The 26,800-nt window shown below is 46.2% G+C and overlaps 17 non-coding genes across 17 annotated transcripts; all 17 read left to right on the top strand.

The window, feature by feature from the left end:
* Nucleotides 1-570: 570 nt before the first annotated feature.
* LOC142265356 (U2 spliceosomal RNA) lies at nucleotides 571-761 on the top strand. The gene has a single exon (XR_012731690.1). It is a non-coding gene; the product is annotated as a U2 spliceosomal RNA (small nuclear RNA).
* Nucleotides 762-2,148: 1,387 nt separating this feature from the next.
* Nucleotides 2,149-2,339, top strand: LOC142265355 (U2 spliceosomal RNA). Its single transcript, XR_012731689.1, has one exon. It is a non-coding gene; the product is annotated as a U2 spliceosomal RNA (small nuclear RNA).
* A 1,387-nt stretch (nucleotides 2,340-3,726) lies between these two features.
* Nucleotides 3,727-3,917, top strand: LOC142265354 (U2 spliceosomal RNA). The gene has a single exon (XR_012731688.1). It is a non-coding gene; the product is annotated as a U2 spliceosomal RNA (small nuclear RNA).
* Nucleotides 3,918-5,304: 1,387 nt separating this feature from the next.
* On the top strand, nucleotides 5,305-5,495 carry LOC142265353 (U2 spliceosomal RNA). Its single transcript, XR_012731687.1, has one exon. It is a non-coding gene; the product is annotated as a U2 spliceosomal RNA (small nuclear RNA).
* A 1,387-nt stretch (nucleotides 5,496-6,882) lies between these two features.
* On the top strand, nucleotides 6,883-7,073 carry LOC142265352 (U2 spliceosomal RNA). The gene has a single exon (XR_012731686.1). It is a non-coding gene; the product is annotated as a U2 spliceosomal RNA (small nuclear RNA).
* Nucleotides 7,074-8,460: 1,387 nt separating this feature from the next.
* On the top strand, nucleotides 8,461-8,651 carry LOC142265351 (U2 spliceosomal RNA). Its single transcript, XR_012731685.1, has one exon. It is a non-coding gene; the product is annotated as a U2 spliceosomal RNA (small nuclear RNA).
* Nucleotides 8,652-10,038: 1,387 nt separating this feature from the next.
* On the top strand, nucleotides 10,039-10,229 carry LOC142265349 (U2 spliceosomal RNA). The gene has a single exon (XR_012731684.1). It is a non-coding gene; the product is annotated as a U2 spliceosomal RNA (small nuclear RNA).
* Nucleotides 10,230-11,616: 1,387 nt separating this feature from the next.
* LOC142265348 (U2 spliceosomal RNA) lies at nucleotides 11,617-11,807 on the top strand. Its single transcript, XR_012731683.1, has one exon. It is a non-coding gene; the product is annotated as a U2 spliceosomal RNA (small nuclear RNA).
* A 1,387-nt stretch (nucleotides 11,808-13,194) lies between these two features.
* Nucleotides 13,195-13,385, top strand: LOC142265391 (U2 spliceosomal RNA). Its single transcript, XR_012731722.1, has one exon. It is a non-coding gene; the product is annotated as a U2 spliceosomal RNA (small nuclear RNA).
* Nucleotides 13,386-14,772: 1,387 nt separating this feature from the next.
* Nucleotides 14,773-14,963, top strand: LOC142265346 (U2 spliceosomal RNA). The gene has a single exon (XR_012731681.1). It is a non-coding gene; the product is annotated as a U2 spliceosomal RNA (small nuclear RNA).
* A 1,387-nt stretch (nucleotides 14,964-16,350) lies between these two features.
* On the top strand, nucleotides 16,351-16,541 carry LOC142265345 (U2 spliceosomal RNA). The gene has a single exon (XR_012731680.1). It is a non-coding gene; the product is annotated as a U2 spliceosomal RNA (small nuclear RNA).
* Nucleotides 16,542-17,928: 1,387 nt separating this feature from the next.
* LOC142265344 (U2 spliceosomal RNA) lies at nucleotides 17,929-18,119 on the top strand. Its single transcript, XR_012731679.1, has one exon. It is a non-coding gene; the product is annotated as a U2 spliceosomal RNA (small nuclear RNA).
* Nucleotides 18,120-19,506: 1,387 nt separating this feature from the next.
* Nucleotides 19,507-19,697, top strand: LOC142265343 (U2 spliceosomal RNA). The gene has a single exon (XR_012731678.1). It is a non-coding gene; the product is annotated as a U2 spliceosomal RNA (small nuclear RNA).
* Nucleotides 19,698-21,084: 1,387 nt separating this feature from the next.
* Nucleotides 21,085-21,275, top strand: LOC142265342 (U2 spliceosomal RNA). The gene has a single exon (XR_012731677.1). It is a non-coding gene; the product is annotated as a U2 spliceosomal RNA (small nuclear RNA).
* Nucleotides 21,276-22,662: 1,387 nt separating this feature from the next.
* LOC142265451 (U2 spliceosomal RNA) lies at nucleotides 22,663-22,853 on the top strand. The gene has a single exon (XR_012731770.1). It is a non-coding gene; the product is annotated as a U2 spliceosomal RNA (small nuclear RNA).
* A 1,387-nt stretch (nucleotides 22,854-24,240) lies between these two features.
* LOC142265450 (U2 spliceosomal RNA) lies at nucleotides 24,241-24,431 on the top strand. Its single transcript, XR_012731769.1, has one exon. It is a non-coding gene; the product is annotated as a U2 spliceosomal RNA (small nuclear RNA).
* A 1,387-nt stretch (nucleotides 24,432-25,818) lies between these two features.
* LOC142265448 (U2 spliceosomal RNA) lies at nucleotides 25,819-26,009 on the top strand. Its single transcript, XR_012731768.1, has one exon. It is a non-coding gene; the product is annotated as a U2 spliceosomal RNA (small nuclear RNA).
* Nucleotides 26,010-26,800: the final 791 nt, after the last annotated feature.

Here is a 26,800-nt window from a genome sequence, read left to right as displayed (position 1 = left end):
ACAATGCCCCCCGATGACATCACAATAGCGCTGCTGCCTAGAAAACAAGCTGCGCAGAAGAAGTTGTTCTTTGGGTGGGAGGGTGGGCTAGTGGAAGGAGGGGGCAATCTCTTTTTTTCCCGGGTGGTAGGGGGATGACAGGAGAAGGGAAGCGGGTGGTGAGAAAGGTACAGAGGGCAGGGTTTGGGGGCTGGGAAGGAAAGGGAAAAGATTAGGGTTTGGGGATGATGAAAGGGCTTTCTACGGGTAAGGATGGCAAAGGGTGGCAGTGACGGAAAGTCAGGCAACCTGTCCTGTCCGTCTTTTTGTATCGTGAATTGGAAAGACTGCAAGGGGGAGGGGAGTTGCTTGCGCCCTAAAGGAGGAGTTATTCAGATTCATTGCAGTGGGCGGCGGCTGCAAAACGCACCATTCTTCTTGTTTTTGCTCTGCAAAGCAGCCTTTTCAAGGGTTAGCTTGGGTGACAAAATGTCTTGTGTAGGCGTGGGTTTGTCTCCCTCTCGCTCTCTCTCCCTAAGATGTGTCCGGCATAGGCCAGGGTGCCACTCGAGGCCCAAACCAATTCTGGTTATCGCTTCTCGGCCTTTTGGCTAAGATCAAGTGTAGTATCTGTTCTTATCAGTTTAATATCTGATACGTCCCCTATCTGGGGACCATATATTAAATGGATTTTTAGAACAGGGAGATGGAAAAAGAGCTTGCTCTGTCCACTCCACGCATTGACCTGGTATTGCAGTACCTCCAGGAACGGTGCACCCCTTCTTAACCCAGTTTCCAAAAGCAGAACTCAATTCACCTGATTCATATTAGCCCGATTTAATGAATTGGAAGAAAGCATACGTCTTCATATGCACCTCAATTTGGCCCATTCACTTTTCACACTTCCTCCTTTTGTTTTTTATCTTTCACACTTTTGACTTTCCTTATTCATCCAAATAGCAAACTCATCACCACTCAACCTGACCAACTCGGCTATGTCCCCGTGCTGCAGTTCTCTGTCTTATCTAGATCATTTGCAATTGAATGGAATAGATCCCTTTTGGACAAAGTGGATTCACCTGCTGCTGCAGTGACCACAGGTGTGATAAGATCTAGAATTGGCATCTGGTGCGATCTCTCCGCTTCCACTCCAAAGAAAGTTACCTGTTTATTCCTATCATGCATTGGTTTTTGGGGTTTTCTTTGAGTAATGATGATCTCTTTAGTAGTCTGTTGGCGCCCTCTCCTGGAGGAATAGTTTGCTTGCTCTTGGACATTCTAAAAGAGAGGTCATGATAGACATTGAGCTTCTGAGCTCAATTGGGGACAGTCATGGGTGATGAATGTTTGCAACCTACTGCGAAGCCTCATACCGCAATATAAGGAACGTCAAATACTAAGAAAGGGCGGCCTATGAAAGAATTACTACTTTCAATAAGTACACTTAAACGGCTAATTGGGAATAGAAAAACTGTAAAAAGCCCTCTGAGAAAGCCCCCCTCTAACCTTTGATAGTAAGCTTTTCTGTAGTCTGCCTGTTGATGTATTTTCCGTTTGAACTGTGCACAACATGAAGAGACGGAACACTGGCGGCTTGTCACAATGCCCCCCGATGACATCACAATAGCGCTGCTGCCTAGAAAACAAGCTGCGCAGAAGAAGTTGTTCTTTGGGTGGGAGGGTGGGCTAGTGGAAGGAGGGGGCAATCTCTTTTTTTCCCGGGTGGTAGGGAGATGACAGGAGAAGGGAAGCGGGTGGTGAGAAAGGTACAGAGGGCAGGGTTTGGGGGCTGGGAAGGAAAGGGAAAAGATTAGGGTTTGGAGATGATGAAAGGGCTTTCTACGGGTAAGGATGGCAAAGGGTGGCAGTGACGGAAAGTCAGGCAACCTGTCCTGTCCGTCTTTTTGTATCGTGAATTGGAAAGACTGCAAGGGGGAGGGGAGTTGCTTGCGCCCTAAAGGAGGAGTTATTCAGATTCATTGCAGTGGGCGGCGGCTGCAAAACGCACCATTCTTCTTGTTTTTGCTCTGCAAAGCAGCCTTTTCAAGGGTTGGCTTGGGTGACAAAATGTCTTGTGTAGGCGTGGGTTTGTCTCCCTCTCGCTCTCTCTCCCTAAGATGTGTCCGGCATAGGCCAGGGTGCCACTCGAGGCCCAAACCAATTCTGGTTATCGCTTCTCGGCCTTTTGGCTAAGATCAAGTGTAGTATCTGTTCTTATCAGTTTAATATCTGATACGTCCCCTATCTGGGGACCATATATTAAATGGATTTTTAGAACAGGGAGATGGAAAAAGAGCTTGCTCTGTCCACTCCACGCATTGACCTGGTATTGCAGTACCTCCAGGAACGGTGCACCCCTTCTTAACCCAGTTTCCAAAAGCAGAACTCAATTCACCTGATTCATATTAGCCCGATTTAATGAATTGGAAGAAAGCATACGTCTTCATATGCACCTCAATTTGGCCCATTCACTTTTCACACTTCCTCCTTTTGTTTTTTATCTTTCACACTTTTGACTTTCTTTATTCATCCAAATAGCAAACTCATCACCACTCAACCTGACCAACTCGGCTATGTCCCCGTGCTGCAGTTCTCTGTCTTATCTAGATCATTTGCAATTGAATGGAATAGATCCCTTTTGGACAAAGTGGATTCACCTGCTGCTGCAGTGACCACAGGTGTGATAAGATCTAGAATTGGCATCTGGTGCGATCTCTCCGCTTCCACTCCAAAGAAAGTTACCTGTTTATTCCTATCATGCATTGGTTTTTGGGGTTTTCTTTGAGTAATGATGATCTCTTTAGTAGTCTGTTGGCGCCCTCTCCTGGAGGAATAGTTTGCTTGCTCTTGGACATTCTAAAAGAGAGGTCATGATAGACATTGAGCTTCTGAGCTCAATTGGGGACAGTCATGGGTGATGAATGTTTGCAACCTACTGCGAAGCCTCATACCGCAATATAAGGAACGTCAAATACTAAGAAAGGGCGGCCTATGAAAGAATTACTACTTTCAATAAGTACACTTAAACGGCTAATTGGGAATAGAAAAACTGTAAAAAGCCCTCTGAGAAAGCCCCCCTCTAACCTTTGATAGTAAGCTTTTCTGTAGTCTGCCTGTTGATGTATTTTCCGTTTGAACTGTGCACAACATGAAGAGACGGAACACTGGCGGCTTGTCACAATGCCCCCCGATGACATCACAATAGCGCTGCTGCCTAGAAAACAAGCTGCGCAGAAGAAGTTGTTCTTTGGGTGGGAGGGTGGGCTAGTGGAAGGAGGGGGCAATCTCTTTTTTTCCCGGGTGGTAGGGGGATGACAGGAGAAGGGAAGCGGGTGGTGAGAAAGGTACAGAGGGCAGGGTTTGGGGGCTGGGAAGGAAAGGGAAAAGATTAGGGTTTGGGGATGATGAAAGGGCTTTCTACGGGTAAGGATGGCAAAGGGTGGCAGTGACGGAAAGTCAGGCAACCTGTCCTGTCCGTCTTTTTGTATCGTGAATTGGAAAGACTGCAAGGGGGAGGGGAGTTGCTTGCGCCCTAAAGGAGGAGTTATTCAGATTCATTGCAGTGGGCGGCGGCTGCAAAACGCACCATTCTTCTTGTTTTTGCTCTGCAAAGCAGCCTTTTCAAGGGTTGGCTTGGGTGACAAAATGTCTTGTGTAGGCGTGGGTTTGTCTCCCTCTCGCTCTCTCTCCCTAAGATGTGTCCGGCATAGGCCAGGGTGCCACTCGAGGCCCAAACCAATTCTGGTTATCGCTTCTCGGCCTTTTGGCTAAGATCAAGTGTAGTATCTGTTCTTATCAGTTTAATATCTGATACGTCCCCTATCTGGGGACCATATATTAAATGGATTTTTAGAACAGGGAGATGGAAAAAGAGCTTGCTCTGTCCACTCCACGCATTGACCTGGTATTGCAGTACCTCCAGGAACGGTGCACCCCTTCTTAACCCAGTTTCCAAAAGCAGAACTCAATTCACCTGATTCATATTAGCCCGATTTAATGAATTGGAAGAAAGCATACGTCTTCATATGCACCTCAATTTGGCCCATTCACTTTTCACACTTCCTCCTTTTGTTTTTTATCTTTCACACTTTTGACTTTCTTTATTCATCCAAATAGCAAACTCATCACCACTCAACCTGACCAACTCGGCTATGTCCCCGTGCTGCAGTTCTCTGTCTTATCTAGATCATTTGCAATTGATTGGAATAGATCCCTTTTGGACAAAGTGGATTCACCTGCTGCTGCAGTGACCACAGGTGTGATAAGATCTAGAATTGGCATCTGGTGCGATCTCTCCGCTTCCACTCCAAAGAAAGTTACCTGTTTATTCCTATCATGCATTGGTTTTTGGGGTTTTCTTTGAGTAATGATGATCTCTTTAGTAGTCTGTTGGCGCCCTCTCCTGGAGGAATAGTTTGCTTGCTCTTGGACATTCTAAAAGAGAGGTCATGATAGACATTGAGCTTCTGAGCTCAATTGGGGACAGTCATGGGTGATGAATGTTTGCAACCTACTGCGAAGCCTCATACCGCAATATAAGGAACGTCAAATACTAAGAAAGGGCGGCCTATGAAAGAATTACTACTTTCAATAAGTACACTTAAACGGCTAATTGGGAATAGAAAAACTGTAAAAAGCCCTCTGAGAAAGCCCCCCTCTAACCTTTGATAGTAAGCTTTTCTGTAGTCTGCCTGTTGATGTATTTTCCGTTTGAACTGTGCACAACATGAAGAGACGGAACACTGGCGGCTTGTCACAATGCCCCCCGATGACATCACAATAGCGCTGCTGCCTAGAAAACAAGCTGCGCAGAAGAAGTTGTTCTTTGGGTGGGAGGGTGGGCTAGTGGAAGGAGGGGGCAATCTCTTTTTTTCCCGGGTGGTAGGGGGATGACAGGAGAAGGGAAGCGGGTGGTGAGAAAGGTACAGAGGGCAGGGTTTGGGGGCTGGGAAGGAAAGGGAAAAGATTAGGGTTTGGGGATGATGAAAGGGCTTTCTACGGGTAAGGATGGCAAAGGGTGGCAGTGACGGAAAGTCAGGCAACCTGTCCTGTCCGTCTTTTTGTATCGTGAATTGGAAAGACTGCAAGGGGGAGGGGAGTTGCTTGCGCCCTAAAGGAGGAGTTATTCAGATTCATTGCAGTGGGCGGCGGCTGCAAAACGCACCATTCTTCTTGTTTTTGCTCTGCAAAGCAGCCTTTTCAAGGGTTGGCTTGGGTGACAAAATGTCTTGTGTAGGCGTGGGTTTGTCTCCCTCTCGCTCTCTCTCCCTAAGATGTGTCCGGCATAGGCCAGGGTGCCACTCGAGGCCCAAACCAATTCTGGTTATCGCTTCTCGGCCTTTTGGCTAAGATCAAGTGTAGTATCTGTTCTTATCAGTTTAATATCTGATACGTCCCCTATCTGGGGACCATATATTAAATGGATTTTTAGAACAGGGAGATGGAAAAAGAGCTTGCTCTGTCCACTCCACGCATTGACCTGGTATTGCAGTACCTCCAGGAACGGTGCACCCCTTCTTAACCCAGTTTCCAAAAGCAGAACTCAATTCACCTGATTCATATTAGCCCGATTTAATGAATTGGAAGAAAGCATACGTCTTCATATGCACCTCAATTTGGCCCATTCACTTTTCACACTTCCTCCTTTTGTTTTTTATCTTTCACACTTTTGACTTTCTTTATTCATCCAAATAGCAAACTCATCACCACTCAACCTGACCAACTCGGCTATGTCCCCGTGCTGCAGTTCTCTGTCTTATCTAGATCATTTGCAATTGATTGGAATAGATCCCTTTTGGACAAAGTGGATTCACCTGCTGCTGCAGTGACCACAGGTGTGATAAGATCTAGAATTGGCATCTGGTGCGATCTCTCCGCTTCCACTCCAAAGAAAGTTACCTGTTTATTCCTATCATGCATTGGTTTTTGGGGTTTTCTTTGAGTAATGATGATCTCTTTAGTAGTCTGTTGGCGCCCTCTCCTGGAGGAATAGTTTGCTTGCTCTTGGACATTCTAAAAGAGAGGTCATGATAGACATTGAGCTTCTGAGCTCAATTGGGGACAGTCATGGGTGATGAATGTTTGCAACCTACTGCGAAGCCTCATACCGCAATATAAGGAACGTCAAATACTAAGAAAGGGCGGCCTATGAAAGAATTACTACTTTCAATAAGTACACTTAAACGGCTAATTGGGAATAGAAAAACTGTAAAAAGCCCTCTGAGAAAGCCCCCCTCTAACCTTTGATAGTAAGCTTTTCTGTAGTCTGCCTGTTGATGTATTTTCCGTTTGAACTGTGCACAACATGAAGAGACGGAACACTGGCGGCTTGTCACAATGCCCCCCGATGACATCACAATAGCGCTGCTGCCTAGAAAACAAGCTGCGCAGAAGAAGTTGTTCTTTGGGTGGGAGGGTGGGCTAGTGGAAGGAGGGGGCAATCTCTTTTTTTCCCGGGTGGTAGGGGGATGACAGGAGAAGGGAAGCGGGTGGTGAGAAAGGTACAGAGGGCAGGGTTTGGGGGCTGGGAAGGAAAGGGAAAAGATTAGGGTTTGGGGATGATGAAAGGGCTTTCTACGGGTAAGGATGGCAAAGGGTGGCAGTGACGGAAAGTCAGGCAACCTGTCCTGTCCGTCTTTTTGTATCGTGAATTGGAAAGACTGCAAGGGGGAGGGGAGTTGCTTGCGCCCTAAAGGAGGAGTTATTCAGATTCATTGCAGTGGGCGGCGGCTGCAAAACGCACCATTCTTCTTGTTTTTGCTCTGCAAAGCAGCCTTTTCAAGGGTTGGCTTGGGTGACAAAATGTCTTGTGTAGGCGTGGGTTTGTCTCCCTCTCGCTCTCTCTCCCTAAGATGTGTCCGGCATAGGCCAGGGTGCCACTCGAGGCCCAAACCAATTCTGGTTATCGCTTCTCGGCCTTTTGGCTAAGATCAAGTGTAGTATCTGTTCTTATCAGTTTAATATCTGATACGTCCCCTATCTGGGGACCATATATTAAATGGATTTTTAGAACAGGGAGATGGAAAAAGAGCTTGCTCTGTCCACTCCACGCATTGACCTGGTATTGCAGTACCTCCAGGAACGGTGCACCCCTTCTTAACCCAGTTTCCAAAAGCAGAACTCAATTCACCTGATTCATATTAGCCCGATTTAATGAATTGGAAGAAAGCATACGTCTTCATATGCACCTCAATTTGGCCCATTCACTTTTCACACTTCCTCCTTTTGTTTTTTATCTTTCACACTTTTGACTTTCTTTATTCATCCAAATAGCAAACTCATCACCACTCAACCTGACCAACTCGGCTATGTCCCCGTGCTGCAGTTCTCTGTCTTATCTAGATCATTTGCAATTGAATGGAATAGATCCCTTTTGGACAAAGTGGATTCACCTGCTGCTGCAGTGACCACAGGTGTGATAAGATCTAGAATTGGCATCTGGTGCGATCTCTCCGCTTCCACTCCAAAGAAAGTTACCTGTTTATTCCTATCATGCATTGGTTTTTGGGGTTTTCTTTGAGTAATGATGATCTCTTTAGTAGTCTGTTGGCGCCCTCTCCTGGAGGAATAGTTTGCTTGCTCTTGGACATTCTAAAAGAGAGGTCATGATAGACATTGAGCTTCTGAGCTCAATTGGGGACAGTCATGGGTGATGAATGTTTGCAACCTACTGCGAAGCCTCATACCGCAATATAAGGAACGTCAAATACTAAGAAAGGGCGGCCTATGAAAGAATTACTACTTTCAATAAGTACACTTAAACGGCTAATTGGGAATAGAAAAACTGTAAAAAGCCCTCTGAGAAAGCCCCCCTCTAACCTTTGATAGTAAGCTTTTCTGTAGTCTGCCTGTTGATGTATTTTCCGTTTGAACTGTGCACAACATGAAGAGACGGAACACTGGCGGCTTGTCACAATGCCCCCCGATGACATCACAATAGCGCTGCTGCCTAGAAAACAAGCTGCGCAGAAGAAGTTGTTCTTTGGGTGGGAGGGTGGGCTAGTGGAAGGAGGGGGCAATCTCTTTTTTTCCCGGGTGGTAGGGGGATGACAGGAGAAGGGAAGCGGGTGGTGAGAAAGGTACAGAGGGCAGGGTTTGGGGGCTGGGAAGGAAAGGGAAAAGATTAGGGTTTGGGGATGATGAAAGGGCTTTCTACGGGTAAGGATGGCAAAGGGTGGCAGTGACGGAAAGTCAGGCAACCTGTCCTGTCCGTCTTTTTGTATCGTGAATTGGAAAGACTGCAAGGGGGAGGGGAGTTGCTTGCGCCCTAAAGGAGGAGTTATTCAGATTCATTGCAGTGGGCGGCGGCTGCAAAACGCACCATTCTTCTTGTTTTTGCTCTGCAAAGCAGCCTTTTCAAGGGTTGGCTTGGGTGACAAAATGTCTTGTGTAGGCGTGGGTTTGTCTCCCTCTCGCTCTCTCTCCCTAAGATGTGTCCGGCATAGGCCAGGGTGCCACTCGAGGCCCAAACCAATTCTGGTTATCGCTTCTCGGCCTTTTGGCTAAGATCAAGTGTAGTATCTGTTCTTATCAGTTTAATATCTGATACGTCCCCTATCTGGGGACCATATATTAAATGGATTTTTAGAACAGGGAGATGGAAAAAGAGCTTGCTCTGTCCACTCCACGCATTGACCTGGTATTGCAGTACCTCCAGGAACGGTGCACCCCTTCTTAACCCAGTTTCCAAAAGCAGAACTCAATTCACCTGATTCATATTAGCCCGATTTAATGAATTGGAAGAAAGCATACGTCTTCATATGCACCTCAATTTGGCCCATTCACTTTTCACACTTCCTCCTTTTGTTTTTTATCTTTCACACTTTTGACTTTCTTTATTCATCCAAATAGCAAACTCATCACCACTCAACCTGACCAACTCGGCTATGTCCCCGTGCTGCAGTTCTCTGTCTTATCTAGATCATTTGCAATTGAATGGAATAGATCCCTTTTGGACAAAGTGGATTCACCTGCTGCTGCAGTGACCACAGGTGTGATAAGATCTAGAATTGGCATCTGGTGCGATCTCTCCGCTTCCACTCCAAAGAAAGTTACCTGTTTATTCCTATCATGCATTGGTTTTTGGGGTTTTCTTTGAGTAATGATGATCTCTTTAGTAGTCTGTTGGCGCCCTCTCCTGGAGGAATAGTTTGCTTGCTCTTGGACATTCTAAAAGAGAGGTCATGATAGACATTGAGCTTCTGAGCTCAATTGGGGACAGTCATGGGTGATGAATGTTTGCAACCTACTGCGAAGCCTCATACCGCAATATAAGGAACGTCAAATACTAAGAAAGGGCGGCCTATGAAAGAATTACTACTTTCAATAAGTACACTTAAACGGCTAATTGGGAATAGAAAAACTGTAAAAAGCCCTCTGAGAAAGCCCCCCTCTAACCTTTGATAGTAAGCTTTTCTGTAGTCTGCCTGTTGATGTATTTTCCGTTTGAACTGTGCACAACATGAAGAGACGGAACACTGGCGGCTTGTCACAATGCCCCCCGATGACATCACAATAGCGCTGCTGCCTAGAAAACAAGCTGCGCAGAAGAAGTTGTTCTTTGGGTGGGAGGGTGGGCTAGTGGAAGGAGGGGGCAATCTCTTTTTTTCCCGGGTGGTAGGGGGATGACAGGAGAAGGGAAGCGGGTGGTGAGAAAGGTACAGAGGGCAGGGTTTGGGGGCTGGGAAGGAAAGGGAAAAGATTAGGGTTTGGGGATGATGAAAGGGCTTTCTACGGGTAAGGATGGCAAAGGGTGGCAGTGACGGAAAGTCAGGCAACCTGTCCTGTCCGTCTTTTTGTATCGTGAATTGGAAAGACTGCAAGGGGGAGGGGAGTTGCTTGCGCCCTAAAGGAGGAGTTATTCAGATTCATTGCAGTGGGCGGCGGCTGCAAAACGCACCATTCTTCTTGTTTTTGCTCTGCAAAGCAGCCTTTTCAAGGGTTGGCTTGGGTGACAAAATGTCTTGTGTAGGCGTGGGTTTGTCTCCCTCTCGCTCTCTCTCCCTAAGATGTGTCCGGCATAGGCCAGGGTGCCACTCGAGGCCCAAACCAATTCTGGTTATCGCTTCTCGGCCTTTTGGCTAAGATCAAGTGTAGTATCTGTTCTTATCAGTTTAATATCTGATACGTCCCCTATCTGGGGACCATATATTAAATGGATTTTTAGAACAGGGAGATGGAAAAAGAGCTTGCTCTGTCCACTCCACGCATTGACCTGGTATTGCAGTACCTCCAGGAACGGTGCACCCCTTCTTAACCCAGTTTCCAAAAGCAGAACTCAATTCACCTGATTCATATTAGCCCGATTTAATGAATTGGAAGAAAGCATACGTCTTCATATGCACCTCAATTTGGCCCATTCACTTTTCACACTTCCTCCTTTTGTTTTTTATCTTTCACACTTTTGACTTTCTTTATTCATCCAAATAGCAAACTCATCACCACTCAACCTGACCAACTCGGCTATGTCCCCGTACTGCAGTTCTCTGTCTTATCTAGATCATTTGCAATTGAATGGAATAGATCCCTTTTGGACAAAGTGGATTCACCTGCTGCTGCAGTGACCACAGGTGTGATAAGATCTAGAATTGGCATCTGGTGCGATCTCTCCGCTTCCACTCCAAAGAAAGTTACCTGTTTATTCCTATCATGCATTGGTTTTTGGGGTTTTCTTTGAGTAATGATGATCTCTTTAGTAGTCTGTTGGCGCCCTCTCCTGGAGGAATAGTTTGCTTGCTCTTGGACATTCTAAAAGAGAGGTCATGATAGACATTGAGCTTCTGAGCTCAATTGGGGACAGTCATGGGTGATGAATGTTTGCAACCTACTGCGAAGCCTCATACCGCAATATAAGGAACGTCAAATACTAAGAAAGGGCGGCCTATGAAAGAATTACTACTTTCAATAAGTACACTTAAACGGCTAATTGGGAATAGAAAAACTGTAAAAAGCCCTCTGAGAAAGCCCCCCTCTAACCTTTGATAGTAAGCTTTTCTGTAGTCTGCCTGTTGATGTATTTTCCGTTTGAACTGTGCACAACATGAAGAGACGGAACACTGGCGGCTTGTCACAATGCCCCCCGATGACATCACAATAGCGCTGCTGCCTAGAAAACAAGCTGCGCAGAAGAAGTTGTTCTTTGGGTGGGAGGGTGGGCTAGTGGAAGGAGGGGGCAATCTCTTTTTTTCCCGGGTGGTAGGGGGATGACAGGAGAAGGGAAGCGGGTGGTGAGAAAGGTACAGAGGGCAGGGTTTGGGGGCTGGGAAGGAAAGGGAAAAGATTAGGGTTTGGGGATGATGAAAGGGCTTTCTACGGGTAAGGATGGCAAAGGGTGGCAGTGACGGAAAGTCAGGCAACCTGTCCTGTCCGTCTTTTTGTATCGTGAATTGGAAAGACTGCAAGGGGGAGGGGAGTTGCTTGCGCCCTAAAGGAGGAGTTATTCAGATTCATTGCAGTGGGCGGCGGCTGCAAAACGCACCATTCTTCTTGTTTTTGCTCTGCAAAGCAGCCTTTTCAAGGGTTGGCTTGGGTGACAAAATGTCTTGTGTAGGCGTGGGTTTGTCTCCCTCTCGCTCTCTCTCCCTAAGATGTGTCCGGCATAGGCCAGGGTGCCACTCGAGGCCCAAACCAATTCTGGTTATCGCTTCTCGGCCTTTTGGCTAAGATCAAGTGTAGTATCTGTTCTTATCAGTTTAATATCTGATACGTCCCCTATCTGGGGACCATATATTAAATGGATTTTTAGAACAGGGAGATGGAAAAAGAGCTTGCTCTGTCCACTCCACGCATTGACCTGGTATTGCAGTACCTCCAGGAACGGTGCACCCCTTCTTAACCCAGTTTCCAAAAGCAGAACTCAATTCACCTGATTCATATTAGCCCGATTTAATGAATTGGAAGAAAGCATACGTCTTCATATGCACCTCAATTTGGCCCATTCACTTTTCACACTTCCTCCTTTTGTTTTTTATCTTTCACACTTTTGACTTTCTTTATTCATCCAAATAGCAAACTCATCACCACTCAACCTGACCAACTCGGCTATGTCCCCGTGCTGCAGTTCTCTGTCTTATCTAGATCATTTGCAATTGAATGGAATAGATCCCTTTTGGACAAAGTGGATTCACCTGCTGCTGCAGTGACCACAGGTGTGATAAGATCTAGAATTGGCATCTGGTGCGATCTCTCCGCTTCCACTCCAAAGAAAGTTACCTGTTTATTCCTATCATGCATTGGTTTTTGGGGTTTTCTTTGAGTAATGATGATCTCTTTAGTAGTCTGTTGGCGCCCTCTCCTGGAGGAATAGTTTGCTTGCTCTTGGACATTCTAAAAGAGAGGTCATGATAGACATTGAGCTTCTGAGCTCAATTGGGGACAGTCATGGGTGATGAATGTTTGCAACCTACTGCGAAGCCTCATACCGCAATATAAGGAACGTCAAATACTAAGAAAGGGCGGCCTATGAAAGAATTACTACTTTCAATAAGTACACTTAAACGGCTAATTGGGAATAGAAAAACTGTAAAAAGCCCTCTGAGAAAGCCCCCCTCTAACCTTTGATAGTAAGCTTTTCTGTAGTCTGCCTGTTGATGTATTTTCCGTTTGAACTGTGCACAACATGAAGAGACGGAACACTGGCGGCTTGTCACAATGCCCCCCGATGACATCACAATAGCGCTGCTGCCTAGAAAACAAGCTGCGCAGAAGAAGTTGTTCTTTGGGTGGGAGGGTGGGCTAGTGGAAGGAGGGGGCAATCTCTTTTTTTCCCGGGTGGTAGGGGGATGACAGGAGAAGGGAAGCGGGTGGTGAGAAAGGTACAGAGGGCAGGGTTTGGGGGCTGGGAAGGAAAGGGAAAAGATTAGGGTTTGGGGATGATGAAAGGGCTTTCTACGGGTAAGGATGGCAAAGGGTGGCAGTGACGGAAAGTCAGGCAACCTGTCCTGTCCGTCTTTTTGTATCGTGAATTGGAAAGACTGCAAGGGGGAGGGGAGTTGCTTGCGCCCTAAAGGAGGAGTTATTCAGATTCATTGCAGTGGGCGGCGGCTGCAAAACGCACCATTCTTCTTGTTTTTGCTCTGCAAAGCAGCCTTTTCAAGGGTTGGCTTGGGTGACAAAATGTCTTGTGTAGGCGTGGGTTTGTCTCCCTCTCGCTCTCTCTCCCTAAGATGTGTCCGGCATAGGCCAGGGTGCCACTCGAGGCCCAAACCAATTCTGGTTATCGCTTCTCGGCCTTTTGGCTAAGATCAAGTGTAGTATCTGTTCTTATCAGTTTAATATCTGATACGTCCCCTATCTGGGGACCATATATTAAATGGATTTTTAGAACAGGGAGATGGAAAAAGAGCTTGCTCTGTCCACTCCACGCATTGACCTGGTATTGCAGTACCTCCACGAACGGTGCACCCCTTCTTAACCCAGTTTCCAAAAGCAGAACTCAATTCACCTGATTCATATTAGCCCGATTTAATGAATTGGAAGAAAGCATACGTCTTCATATGCACCTCAATTTGGCCCATTCACTTTTCACACTTCCTCCTTTTGTTTTTTATCTTTCACACTTTTGACTTTCTTTATTCATCCAAATAGCAAACTCATCACCACTCAACCTGACCAACTCGGCTATGTCCCCGTGCTGCAGTTCTCTGTCTTATCTAGATCATTTGCAATTGAATGGAATAGATCCCTTTTGGACAAAGTGGATTCACCTGCTGCTGCAGTGACCACAGGTGTGATAAGATCTAGAATTGGCATCTGGTGCGATCTCTCCGCTTCCACTCCAAAGAAAGTTACCTGTTTATTCCTATCATGCATTGGTTTTTGGGGTTTTCTTTGAGTAATGATGATCTCTTTAGTAGTCTGTTGGCGCCCTCTCCTGGAGGAATAGTTTGCTTGCTTTTGGACATTCTAAAAGAGAGGTCATGATAGACATTGAGCTTCTGAGCTCAATTGGGGACAGTCATGGGTGATGAATGTTTGCAACCTACTGCGAAGCCTCATACCGCAATATAAGGAACGTCAAATACTAAGAAAGGGCGGCCTATGAAAGAATTACTACTTTCAATAAGTACACTTAAACGGCTAATTGGGAATAGAAAAACTGTAAAAAGCCCTCTGAGAAAGCCCCCCTCTAACCTTTGATAGTAAGCTTTTCTGTAGTCTGCCTGTTGATGTATTTTCCGTTTGAACTGTGCACAACATGAAGAGACGGAACACTGGCGGCTTGTCACAATGCCCCCCGATGACATCACAATAGCGCTGCTGCCTAGAAAACAAGCTGCGCAGAAGAAGTTGTTCTTTGGGTGGGAGGGTGGGCTAGTGGAAGGAGGGGGCAATCTCTTTTTTTCCCGGGTGGTAGGGGGATGACAGGAGAAGGGAAGCGGGTGGTGAGAAAGGTACAGAGGGCAGGGTTTGGGGGCTGGGAAGGAAAGGGAAAAGATTAGGGTTTGGGGATGATGAAAGGGCTTTCTACGGGTAAGGATGGCAAAGGGTGGCAGTGACGGAAAGTCAGGCAACCTGTCCTGTCCGTCTTTTTGTATCGTGAATTGGAAAGACTGCAAGGGGGAGGGGAGTTGCTTGCGCCCTAAAGGAGGAGTTATTCAGATTCATTGCAGTGGGCGGCGGCTGCAAAACGCACCATTCTTCTTGTTTTTGCTCTGCAAAGCAGCCTTTTCAAGGGTTGGCTTGGGTGACAAAATGTCTTGTGTAGGCGTGGGTTTGTCTCCCTCTCGCTCTCTCTCCCTAAGATGTGTCCGGCATAGGCCAGGGTGCCACTCGAGGCCCAAACCAATTCTGGTTATCGCTTCTCGGCCTTTTGGCTAAGATCAAGTGTAGTATCTGTTCTTATCAGTTTAATATCTGATACGTCCCCTATCTGGGGACCATATATTAAATGGATTTTTAGAACAGGGAGATGGAAAAAGAGCTTGCTCTGTCCACTCCACGCATTGACCTGGTATTGCAGTACCTCCAGGAACGGTGCACCCCTTCTTAACCCAGTTTCCAAAAGCAGAACTCAATTCACCTGATTCATATTAGCCCGATTTAATGAATTGGAAGAAAGCATACGTCTTCATATGCACCTCAATTTGGCCCATTCACTTTTCACACTTCCTCCTTTTGTTTTTTATCTTTCACACTTTTGACTTTCTTTATTCATCCAAATAGCAAACTCATCACCACTCAACCTGACCAACTCGGCTATGTCCCCGTGCTGCAGTTCTCTGTCTTATCTAGATCATTTGCAATTGAATGGAATAGATCCCTTTTGGACAAAGTGGATTCACCTGCTGCTGCAGTGACCACAGGTGTGATAAGATCTAGAATTGGCATCTGGTGCGATCTCTCCGCTTCCACTCCAAAGAAAGTTACCTGTTTATTCCTATCATGCATTGGTTTTTGGGGTTTTCTTTGAGTAATGATGATCTCTTTAGTAGTCTGTTGGCGCCCTCTCCTGGAGGAATAGTTTGCTTGCTCTTGGACATTCTAAAAGAGAGGTCATGATAGACATTGAGCTTCTGAGCTCAATTGGGGACAGTCATGGGTGATGAATGTTTGCAACCTACTGCGAAGCCTCATACCGCAATATAAGGAACGTCAAATACTAAGAAAGGGCGGCCTATGAAAGAATTACTACTTTCAATAAGTACACTTAAACGGCTAATTGGGAATAGAAAAACTGTAAAAAGCCCTCTGAGAAAGCCCCCCTCTAACCTTTGATAGTAAGCTTTTCTGTAGTCTGCCTGTTGATGTATTTTCCGTTTGAACTGTGCACAACATGAAGAGACGGAACACTGGCGGCTTGTCACAATGCCCCCCGATGACATCACAATAGCGCTGCTGCCTAGAAAACAAGCTGCGCAGAAGAAGTTGTTCTTTGGGTGGGAGGGTGGGCTAGTGGAAGGAGGGGGCAATCTCTTTTTTTCCCGGGTGGTAGGGGGATGACAGGAGAAGGGAAGCGGGTGGTGAGAAAGGTACAGAGGGCAGGGTTTGGGGGCTGGGAAGGAAAGGGAAAAGATTAGGGTTTGGGGATGATGAAAGGGCTTTCTACGGGTAAGGATGGCAAAGGGTGGCAGTGACGGAAAGTCAGGCAACCTGTCCTGTCCGTCTTTTTGTATCGTGAATTGGAAAGACTGCAAGGGGGAGGGGAGTTGCTTGCGCCCTAAAGGAGGAGTTATTCAGATTCATTGCAGTGGGCGGCGGCTGCAAAACGCACCATTCTTCTTGTTTTTGCTCTGCAAAGCAGCCTTTTCAAGGGTTGGCTTGGGTGACAAAATGTCTTGTGTAGGCGTGGGTTTGTCTCCCTCTCGCTCTCTCTCCCTAAGATGTGTCCGGCATAGGCCAGGGTGCCACTCGAGGCCCAAACCAATTCTGGTTATCGCTTCTCGGCCTTTTGGCTAAGATCAAGTGTAGTATCTGTTCTTATCAGTTTAATATCTGATACGTCCCCTATCTGGGGACCATATATTAAATGGATTTTTAGAACAGGGAGATGGAAAAAGAGCTTGCTCTGTCCACTCCACGCATTGACCTGGTATTGCAGTACCTCCAGGAACGGTGCACCCCTTCTTAACCCAGTTTCCAAAAGCAGAACTCAATTCACCTGATTCATATTAGCCCGATTTAATGAATTGGAAGAAAGCATACGTCTTCATATGCACCTCAATTTGGCCCATTCACTTTTCACACTTCCTCCTTTTGTTTTTTATCTTTCACACTTTTGACTTTCTTTATTCATCCAAATAGCAAACTCATCACCACTCAACCTGACCAACTCGGCTATGTCCCCGTGCTGCAGTTCTCTGTCTTATCTAGATCATTTGCAATTGAATGGAATAGATCCCTTTTGGACAAAGTGGATTCACCTGCTGCTGCAGTGACCACAGGTGTGATAAGATCTAGAATTGGCATCTGGTGCGATCTCTCCGCTTCCACTCCAAAGAAAGTTACCTGTTTATTCCTATCATGCATTGGTTTTTGGGGTTTTCTTTGAGTAATGATGATCTCTTTAGTAGTCTGTTGGCGCCCTCTCCTGGAGGAATAGTTTGCTTGCTCTTGGACATTCTAAAAGAGAGGTCATGATAGACATTGAGCTTCTGAGCTCAATTGGGGACAGTCATGGGTGATGAATGTTTGCAACCTACTGCGAAGCCTCATACCGCAATATAAGGAACGTCAAATACTAAGAAAGGGCGGCCTATGAAAGAATTACTACTTTCAATAAGTACACTTAAACGGCTAATTGGGAATAGAAAAACTGTAAAAAGCCCTCTGAGAAAGCCCCCCTCTAACCTTTGATAGTAAGCTTTTCTGTAGTCTGCCTGTTGATGTATTTTCCGTTTGAACTGTGCACAACATGAAGAGACGGAACACTGGCGGCTTGTCACAATGCCCCCCGATGACATCACAATAGCGCTGCTGCCTAGAAAACAAGCTGCGCAGAAGAAGTTGTTCTTTGGGTGGGAGGGTGGGCTAGTGGAAGGAGGGGGCAATCTCTTTTTTTCCCGGGTGGTAGGGGGATGACAGGAGAAGGGAAGCGGGTGGTGAGAAAGGTACAGAGGGCAGGGTTTGGGGGCTGGGAAGGAAAGGGAAAAGATTAGGGTTTGGGGATGATGAAAGGGCTTTCTACGGGTAAGGATGGCAAAGGGTGGCAGTGACGGAAAGTCAGGCAACCTGTCCTGTCCGTCTTTTTGTATCGTGAATTGGAAAGACTGCAAGGGGGAGGGGAGTTGCTTGCGCCCTAAAGGAGGAGTTATTCAGATTCATTGCAGTGGGCGGCGGCTGCAAAACGCACCATTCTTCTTGTTTTTGCTCTGCAAAGCAGCCTTTTCAAGGGTTGGCTTGGGTGACAAAATGTCTTGTGTAGGCGTGGGTTTGTCTCCCTCTCGCTCTCTCTCCCTAAGATGTGTCCGGCATAGGCCAGGGTGCCACTCGAGGCCCAAACCAATTCTGGTTATCGCTTCTCGGCCTTTTGGCTAAGATCAAGTGTAGTATCTGTTCTTATCAGTTTAATATCTGATACGTCCCCTATCTGGGGACCATATATTAAATGGATTTTTAGAACAGGGAGATGGAAAAAGAGCTTGCTCTGTCCACTCCACGCATTGACCTGGTATTGCAGTACCTCCAGGAACGGTGCACCCCTTCTTAACCCAGTTTCCAAAAGCAGAACTCAATTCACCTGATTCATATTAGCCCGATTTAATGAATTGGAAGAAAGCATACGTCTTCATATGCACCTCAATTTGGCCCATTCACTTTTCACACTTCCTCCTTTTGTTTTTTATCTTTCACACTTTTGACTTTCTTTATTCATCCAAATAGCAAACTCATCACCACTCAACCTGACCAACTCGGCTATGTCCCCGTGCTGCAGTTCTCTGTCTTATCTAGATCATTTGCAATTGAATGGAATAGATCCCTTTTGGACAAAGTGGATTCACCTGCTGCTGCAGTGACCACAGGTGTGATAAGATCTAGAATTGGCATCTGGTGCGATCTCTCCGCTTCCACTCCAAAGAAAGTTACCTGTTTATTCCTATCATGCATTGGTTTTTGGGGTTTTCTTTGAGTAATGATGATCTCTTTAGTAGTCTGTTGGCGCCCTCTCCTGGAGGAATAGTTTGCTTGCTCTTGGACATTCTAAAAGAGAGGTCATGATAGACATTGAGCTTCTGAGCTCAATTGGGGACAGTCATGGGTGATGAATGTTTGCAACCTACTGCGAAGCCTCATACCGCAATATAAGGAACGTCAAATACTAAGAAAGGGCGGCCTATGAAAGAATTACTACTTTCAATAAGTACACTTAAACGGCTAATTGGGAATAGAAAAACTGTAAAAAGCCCTCTGAGAAAGCCCCCCTCTAACCTTTGATAGTAAGCTTTTCTGTAGTCTGCCTGTTGATGTATTTTCCGTTTGAACTGTGCACAACATGAAGAGACGGAACACTGGCGGCTTGTCACAATGCCCCCCGATGACATCACAATAGCGCTGCTGCCTAGAAAACAAGCTGCGCAGAAGAAGTTGTTCTTTGGGTGGGAGGGTGGGCTAGTGGAAGGAGGGGGCAATCTCTTTTTTTCCCGGGTGGTAGGGGGATGACAGGAGAAGGGAAGCGGGTGGTGAGAAAGGTACAGAGGGCAGGGTTTGGGGGCTGGGAAGGAAAGGGAAAAGATTAGGGTTTGGGGATGATGAAAGGGCTTTCTACGGGTAAGGATGGCAAAGGGTGGCAGTGACGGAAAGTCAGGCAACCTGTCCTGTCCGTCTTTTTGTATCGTGAATTGGAAAGACTGCAAGGGGGAGGGGAGTTGCTTGCGCCCTAAAGGAGGAGTTATTCAGATTCATTGCAGTGGGCGGCGGCTGCAAAACGCACCATTCTTCTTGTTTTTGCTCTGCAAAGCAGCCTTTTCAAGGGTTGGCTTGGGTGACAAAATGTCTTGTGTAGGCGTGGGTTTGTCTCCCTCTCGCTCTCTCTCCCTAAGATGTGTCCGGCATAGGCCAGGGTGCCACTCGAGGCCCAAACCAATTCTGGTTATCGCTTCTCGGCCTTTTGGCTAAGATCAAGTGTAGTATCTGTTCTTATCAGTTTAATATCTGATACGTCCCCTATCTGGGGACCATATATTAAATGGATTTTTAGAACAGGGAGATGGAAAAAGAGCTTGCTCTGTCCACTCCACGCATTGACCTGGTATTGCAGTACCTCCAGGAACGGTGCACCCCTTCTTAACCCAGTTTCCAAAAGCAGAACTCAATTCACCTGATTCATATTAGCCCGATTTAATGAATTGGAAGAAAGCATACGTCTTCATATGCACCTCAATTTGGCCCATTCACTTTTCACACTTCCTCCTTTTGTTTTTTATCTTTCACACTTTTGACTTTCTTTATTCATCCAAATAGCAAACTCATCACCACTCAACCTGACCAACTCGGCTATGTCCCCGTGCTGCAGTTCTCTGTCTTATCTAGATCATTTGCAATTGAATGGAATAGATCCCTTTTGGACAAAGTGGATTCACCTGCTGCTGCAGTGACCACAGGTGTGATAAGATCTAGAATTGGCATCTGGTGCGATCTCTCCGCTTCCACTCCAAAGAAAGTTACCTGTTTATTCCTATCATGCATTGGTTTTTGGGGTTTTCTTTGAGTAATGATGATCTCTTTAGTAGTCTGTTGGCGCCCTCTCCTGGAGGAATAGTTTGCTTGCTCTTGGACATTCTAAAAGAGAGGTCATGATAGACATTGAGCTTCTGAGCTCAATTGGGGACAGTCATGGGTGATGAATGTTTGCAACCTACTGCGAAGCCTCATACCGCAATATAAGGAACGTCAAATACTAAGAAAGGGCGGCCTATGAAAGAATTACTACTTTCAATAAGTACACTTAAACGGCTAATTGGGAATAGAAAAACTGTAAAAAGCCCTCTGAGAAAGCCCCCCTCTAACCTTTGATAGTAAGCTTTTCTGTAGTCTGCCTGTTGATGTATTTTCCGTTTGAACTGTGCACAACATGAAGAGACGGAACACTGGCGGCTTGTCACAATGCCCCCCGATGACATCACAATAGCGCTGCTGCCTAGAAAACAAGCTGCGCAGAAGAAGTTGTTCTTTGGGTGGGAGGGTGGGCTAGTGGAAGGAGGGGGCAATCTCTTTTTTTCCCGGGTGGTAGGGGGATGACAGGAGAAGGGAAGCGGGTGGTGAGAAAGGTACAGAGGGCAGGGTTTGGGGGCTGGGAAGGAAAGGGAAAAGATTAGGGTTTGGGGATGATGAAAGGGCTTTCTACGGGTAAGGATGGCAAAGGGTGGCAGTGACGGAAAGTCAGGCAACCTGTCCTGTCCGTCTTTTTGTATCGTGAATTGGAAAGACTGCAAGGGGGAGGGGAGTTGCTTGCGCCCTAAAGGAGGAGTTATTCAGATTCATTGCAGTGGGCGGCGGCTGCAAAACGCACCATTCTTCTTGTTTTTGCTCTGCAAAGCAGCCTTTTCAAGGGTTGGCTTGGGTGACAAAATGTCTTGTGTAGGCGTGGGTTTGTCTCCCTCTCGCTCTCTCTCCCTAAGATGTGTCCGGCATAGGCCAGGGTGCCACTCGAGGCCCAAACCAATTCTGGTTATCGCTTCTCGGCCTTTTGGCTAAGATCAAGTGTAGTATCTGTTCTTATCAGTTTAATATCTGATACGTCCCCTATCTGGGGACCATATATTAAATGGATTTTTAGAACAGGGAGATGGAAAAAGAGCTTGCTCTGTCCACTCCACGCATTGACCTGGTATTGCAGTACCTCCAGGAACGGTGCACCCCTTCTTAACCCAGTTTCCAAAAGCAGAACTCAATTCACCTGATTCATATTAGCCCGATTTAATGAATTGGAAGAAAGCATACGTCTTCATATGCACCTCAATTTGGCCCATTCACTTTTCACACTTCCTCCTTTTGTTTTTTATCTTTCACACTTTTGACTTTCTTTATTCATCCAAATAGCAAACTCATCACCACTCAACCTGACCAACTCGGCTATGTCCCCGTGCTGCAGTTCTCTGTCTTATCTAGATCATTTGCAATTGAATGGAATAGATCCCTTTTGGACAAAGTGGATTCACCTGCTGCTGCAGTGACCACAGGTGTGATAAGATCTAGAATTGGCATCTGGTGCGATCTCTCCGCTTCCACTCCAAAGAAAGTTACCTGTTTATTCCTATCATGCATTGGTTTTTGGGGTTTTCTTTGAGTAATGATGATCTCTTTAGTAGTCTGTTGGCGCCCTCTCCTGGAGGAATAGTTTGCTTGCTCTTGGACATTCTAAAAGAGAGGTCATGATAGACATTGAGCTTCTGAGCTCAATTGGGGACAGTCATGGGTGATGAATGTTTGCAACCTACTGCGAAGCCTCATACCGCAATATAAGGAACGTCAAATACTAAGAAAGGGCGGCCTATGAAAGAATTACTACTTTCAATAAGTACACTTAAACGGCTAATTGGGAATAGAAAAACTGTAAAAAGCCCTCTGAGAAAGCCCCCCTCTAACCTTTGATAGTAAGCTTTTCTGTAGTCTGCCTGTTGATGTATTTTCCGTTTGAACTGTGCACAACATGAAGAGACGGAACACTGGCGGCTTGTCACAATGCCCCCCGATGACATCACAATAGCGCTGCTGCCTAGAAAACAAGCTGCGCAGAAGAAGTTGTTCTTTGGGTGGGAGGGTGGGCTAGTGGAAGGAGGGGGCAATCTCTTTTTTTCCCGGGTGGTAGGGGGATGACAGGAGAAGGGAAGCGGGTGGTGAGAAAGGTACAGAGGGCAGGGTTTGGGGGCTGGGAAGGAAAGGGAAAAGATTAGGGTTTGGGGATGATGAAAGGGCTTTCTACGGGTAAGGATGGCAAAGGGTGGCAGTGACGGAAAGTCAGGCAACCTGTCCTGTCCGTCTTTTTGTATCGTGAATTGGAAAGACTGCAAGGGGGAGGGGAGTTGCTTGCGCCCTAAAGGAGGAGTTATTCAGATTCATTGCAGTGGGCGGCGGCTGCAAAACGCACCATTCTTCTTGTTTTTGCTCTGCAAAGCAGCCTTTTCAAGGGTTGGCTTGGGTGACAAAATGTCTTGTGTAGGCGTGGGTTTGTCTCCCTCTCGCTCTCTCTCCCTAAGATGTGTCCGGCATAGGCCAGGGTGCCACTCGAGGCCCAAACCAATTCTGGTTATCGCTTCTCGGCCTTTTGGCTAAGATCAAGTGTAGTATCTGTTCTTATCAGTTTAATATCTGATACGTCCCCTATCTGGGGACCATATATTAAATGGATTTTTAGAACAGGGAGATGGAAAAAGAGCTTGCTCTGTCCACTCCACGCATTGACCTGGTATTGCAGTACCTCCAGGAACGGTGCACCCCTTCTTAACCCAGTTTCCAAAAGCAGAACTCAATTCACCTGATTCATATTAGCCCGATTTAATGAATTGGAAGAAAGCATACGTCTTCATATGCACCTCAATTTGGCCCATTCACTTTTCACACTTCCTCCTTTTGTTTTTTATCTTTCACACTTTTGACTTTCTTTATTCATCCAAATAGCAAACTCATCACCACTCAACCTGACCAACTCGGCTATGTCCCCGTGCTGCAGTTCTCTGTCTTATCTAGATCATTTGCAATTGAATGGAATAGATCCCTTTTGGACAAAGTGGATTCACCTGCTGCTGCAGTGACCACAGGTGTGATAAGATCTAGAATTGGCATCTGGTGCGATCTCTCCGCTTCCACTCCAAAGAAAGTTACCTGTTTATTCCTATCATGCATTGGTTTTTGGGGTTTTCTTTGAGTAATGATGATCTCTTTAGTAGTCTGTTGGCGCCCTCTCCTGGAGGAATAGTTTGCTTGCTCTTGGACATTCTAAAAGAGAGGTCATGATAGACATTGAGCTTCTGAGCTCAATTGGGGACAGTCATGGGTGATGAATGTTTGCAACCTACTGCGAAGCCTCATACCGCAATATAAGGAACGTCAAATACTAAGAAAGGGCGGCCTATGAAAGAATTACTACTTTCAATAAGTACACTTAAACGGCTAATTGGGAATAGAAAAACTGTAAAAAGCCCTCTGAGAAAGCCCCCCTCTAACCTTTGATAGTAAGCTTTTCTGTAGTCTGCCTGTTGATGTATTTTCCGTTTGAACTGTGCACAACATGAAGAGACGGAACACTGGCGGCTTGTCACAATGCCCCCCGATGACATCACAATAGCGCTGCTGCCTAGAAAACAAGCTGCGCAGAAGAAGTTGTTCTTTGGGTGGGAGGGTGGGCTAGTGGAAGGAGGGGGCAATCTCTTTTTTTCCCGGGTGGTAGGGGGATGACAGGAGAAGGGAAGCGGGTGGTGAGAAAGGTACAGAGGGCAGGGTTTGGGGGCTGGGAAGGAAAGGGAAAAGATTAGGGTTTGGGGATGATGAAAGGGCTTTCTACGGGTAAGGATGGCAAAGGGTGGCAGTGACGGAAAGTCAGGCAACCTGTCCTGTCCGTCTTTTTGTATCGTGAATTGGAAAGACTGCAAGGGGGAGGGGAGTTGCTTGCGCCCTAAAGGAGGAGTTATTCAGATTCATTGCAGTGGGCGGCGGCTGCAAAACGCACCATTCTTCTTGTTTTTGCTCTGCAAAGCAGCCTTTTCAAGGGTTGGCTTGGGTGACAAAATGTCTTGTGTAGGCGTGGGTTTGTCTCCCTCTCGCTCTCTCTCCCTAAGATGTGTCCGGCATAGGCCAGGGTGCCACTCGAGGCCCAAACCAATTCTGGTTATCGCTTCTCGGCCTTTTGGCTAAGATCAAGTGTAGTATCTGTTCTTATCAGTTTAATATCTGATACGTCCCCTATCTGGGGACCATATATTAAATGGATTTTTAGAACAGGGAGATGGAAAAAGAGCTTGCTCTGTCCACTCCACGCATTGACCTGGTATTGCAGTACCTCCAGGAACGGTGCACCCCTTCTTAACCCAGTTTCCAAAAGCAGAACTCAATTCACCTGATTCATATTAGCCCGATTTAATGAATTGGAAGAAAGCATACGTCTTCATATGCACCTCAATTTGGCCCATTCACTTTTCACACTTCCTCCTTTTGTTTTTTATCTTTCACACTTTTGACTTTCTTTATTCATCCAAATAGCAAACTCATCACCACTCAACCTGACCAACTCGGCTATGTCCCCGTGCTGCAGTTCTCTGTCTTATCTAGACCATTTGCAATTGAATGGAATAGATCCCTTTTGGACAAAGTGGATTCACCTGCTGCTGCAGTGACCACAGGTGTGATAAGATCTAGAATTGGCATCTGGTGCGATCTCTCCGCTTCCACTCCAAAGAAAGTTACCTGTTTATTCCTATCATGCATTGGTTTTTGGGGTTTTCTTTGAGTAATGATGATCTCTTTAGTAGTCTGTTGGCGCCCTCTCCTGGAGGAATAGTTTGCTTGCTCTTGGACATTCTAAAAGAGAGGTCATGATAGACATTGAGCTTCTGAGCTCAATTGGGGACAGTCATGGGTGATGAATGTTTGCAACCTACTGCGAAGCCTCATACCGCAATATAAGGAACGTCAAATACTAAGAAAGGGCGGCCTATGAAAGAATTACTACTTTCAATAAGTACACTTAAACGGCTAATTGGGAATAGAAAAACTGTAAAAAGCCCTCTGAGAAAGCCCCCCTCTAACCTTTGATAGTAAGCTTTTCTGTAGTCTGCCTGTTGATGTATTTTCCGTTTGAACTGTGCACAACATGAAGAGACGGAACACTGGCGGCTTGTCACAATGCCCCCCGATGACATCACAATAGCGCTGCTGCCTAGAAAACAAGCTGCGCAGAAGAAGTTGTTCTTTGGGTGGGAGGGTGGGCTAGTGGAAGGAGGGGGCAATCTCTTTTTTTCCCGGGTGGTAGGGGGATGACAGGAGAAGGGAAGCGGGTGGTGAGAAAGGTACAGAGGGCAGGGTTTGGGGGCTGGGAAGGAAAGGGAAAAGATTAGGGTTTGGGGATGATGAAAGGGCTTTCTACGGGTAAGGATGGCAAAGGGTGGCAGTGACGGAAAGTCAGGCAACCTGTCCTGTCCGTCTTTTTGTATCGTGAATTGGAAAGACTGCAAGGGGGAGGGGAGTTGCTTGCGCCCTAAAGGAGGAGTTATTCAGATTCATTGCAGTGGGCGGCGGCTGCAAAACGCACCATTCTTCTTGTTTTTGCTCTGCAAAGCAGCCTTTTCAAGGGTTGGCTTGGGTGACAAAATGTCTTGTGTAGGCGTGGGTTTGTCTCCCTCTCGCTCTCTCTCCCTAAGATGTGTCCGGCATAGGCCAGGGTGCCACTCGAGGCCCAAACCAATTCTGGTTATCGCTTCTCGGCCTTTTGGCTAAGATCAAGTGTAGTATCTGTTCTTATCAGTTTAATATCTGATACGTCCCCTATCTGGGGACCATATATTAAATGGATTTTTAGAACAGGGAGATGGAAAAAGAGCTTGCTCTGTCCACTCCACGCATTGACCTGGTATTGCAGTACCTCCAGGAACGGTGCACCCCTTCTTAACCCAGTTTCCAAAAGCAGAACTCAATTCACCTGATTCATATTAGCCCGATTTAATGAATTGGAAGAAAGCATACGTCTTCATATGCACCTCAATTTGGCCCATTCACTTTTCACACTTCCTCCTTTTGTTTTTTATCTTTCACACTTTTGACTTTCTTTATTCATCCAAATAGCAAACTCATCACCACTCAACCTGACCAACTCGGCTATGTCCCCGTGCTGCAGTTCTCTGTCTTATCTAGATCATTTGCAATTGAATGGAATAGATCCCTTTTGGACAAAGTGGATTCACCTGCTGCTGCAGTGACCACAGGTGTGATAAGATCTAGAATTGGCATCTGGTGCGATCTCTCCGCTTCCACTCCAAAGAAAGTTACCTGTTTATTCCTATCATGCATTGGTTTTTGGGGTTTTCTTTGAGTAATGATGATCTCTTTAGTAGTCTGTTGGCGCCCTCTCCTGGAGGAATAGTTTGCTTGCTCTTGGACATTCTAAAAGAGAGGTCATGATAGACATTGAGCTTCTGAGCTCAATTGGGGACAGTCATGGGTGATGAATGTTTGCAACCTACTGCGAAGCCTCATACCGCAATATAAGGAACGTCAAATACTAAGAAAGGGCGGCCTATGAAAGAATTACTACTTTCAATAAGTACACTTAAACGGCTAATTGGGAATAGAAAAACTGTAAAAAGCCCTCTGAGAAAGCCCCCCTCTAACCTTTGATAGTAAGCTTTTCTGTAGTCTGCCTGTTGATGTATTTTCCGTTTGAACTGTGCACAACATG

Source organism: Anomaloglossus baeobatrachus, unplaced genomic scaffold (genome assembly GCF_048569485.1).
Source record: "Anomaloglossus baeobatrachus isolate aAnoBae1 unplaced genomic scaffold, aAnoBae1.hap1 Scaffold_2740, whole genome shotgun sequence".
Lineage (NCBI taxonomy): Eukaryota > Metazoa > Chordata > Amphibia > Anura > Aromobatidae > Anomaloglossus > Anomaloglossus baeobatrachus.
The sequence above is the reverse complement of the archived record's forward strand: the minus strand, read 5'-3'. Positions and strand labels throughout refer to the sequence as shown.